The sequence below is a fragment of the Hemiscyllium ocellatum genome (genome assembly GCF_020745735.1).
Source record: "Hemiscyllium ocellatum isolate sHemOce1 chromosome 27 unlocalized genomic scaffold, sHemOce1.pat.X.cur. SUPER_27_unloc_9, whole genome shotgun sequence".
NCBI lineage: Eukaryota > Metazoa > Chordata > Chondrichthyes > Orectolobiformes > Hemiscylliidae > Hemiscyllium > Hemiscyllium ocellatum.
This window is the reverse complement of record NW_026867518.1, coordinates 83,940-85,101: the sequence shown is the minus strand read 5'-3', so window position 1 is coordinate 85,101 and position 1,162 is coordinate 83,940. Positions and strand designations below refer to the sequence as shown.

General features: G+C 49.4%; 1 non-coding gene across 1 annotated transcript; it reads right to left on the bottom strand.

Annotated features, from left to right (window-relative positions):
- Positions 1 to 776: 776 nt before the first annotated feature.
- trnan-guu (transfer RNA asparagine (anticodon GUU)) lies at positions 777 to 850 on the bottom strand. The gene has a single exon. It is a non-coding gene; the product is annotated as a tRNA-Asn (tRNA).
- Positions 851 to 1,162: the final 312 nt, after the last annotated feature.

The window sequence follows — 1,162 nt, the reverse complement described above, 5'->3', positions numbered from 1 at the left end:
GGTGCCTGCTTCAATTCGATCACGATTTCCAGCCCCTCACTGTTCTAGTCTCATTTCCAAACACTTGGCTCATAGCCTCAAAAGAAGCTCTGCGGGTATCTGCTTGTTCCACCCGAACAGGCAGTGGGTTACAGTTTCCCACCAGCCCCAATGTGAGTGAAATATTTTTCCCCCTCCACTGATTTGAATCTTAAAGAAGAAGCCGGGGAGCAAGCTCCCTTTCTTTTCGGCGACATTTCTCATTTTGTAGTCGGCAGGATTCACACCTGCGTGGGGAAAGCGCAATGGATTTCAAGTCCATCGCATTAACCACTCGGCCCACGAATACAGAACCACACTGACAGCTTCACTTCCCAGGTCTGTCTGCCTGTGGAGCAGAGAAAGAGTGAATTATCGCAGAGTTTGTTTGAATCCAATCATTTCACAGTGATTCGAAAGGGTTAAATATCTGCACACGGCGAGTCTAGGTGTTTCATCGCAAAAGATGAAATGAACTTTCATTCAAAAACAAAGCACGAGACTGCAGGAGGAACTGAGAAGGTCAGGCAACATCGGTGGAATGAGAATCAGAGACAACGTTTCAGAATTCCGTTTTCTCCGACAGGTTCTGTCGAGTTTCTCTTTTTGTCTCGGCTTCTCAGCATCCGCATTCCCTCACGTCAGACATTAATTCAATCCAGAAACCCCTTTGGGGAAAGGATTTCTGTTTGGGGAACATTTTCCTGACCCCATTAAAAGCGGACAGTTTCAAAGCCAAGAACAGGCAGCAAACACACCGCCCCTGGGTGGGCTCGAACCACCAACCTTTCGGTTAACAGCCCAACGCGCTAACCAATTGCGCCACGGAGGCAGGAGCGAGTGTGGGCTGCACCATCGCTTAGGGGAGGCTGTTAGTGAGTTCATAATTCAGCCGGCCCCGCCGAGAATTACAATTGTCGTCTATCAGTTTTACTTTTACGTAATAAAGCCTGGGACATTCATTGTGGAGACACCGGGGACAGTCTGCAGACACATTCATGTCACGAGGAACTAGCTTTGTGCTCCGGGGCCGTCGCCCTTCCAGCCTTTCAGTGTTTTGCCTGTTCCCGAGTTCTCTCATTGGCTCGGAGGAGAGAAGGGTTTGAATTCCTGATGTGCAGGAACGACGCTGAGAAGCCGAGAC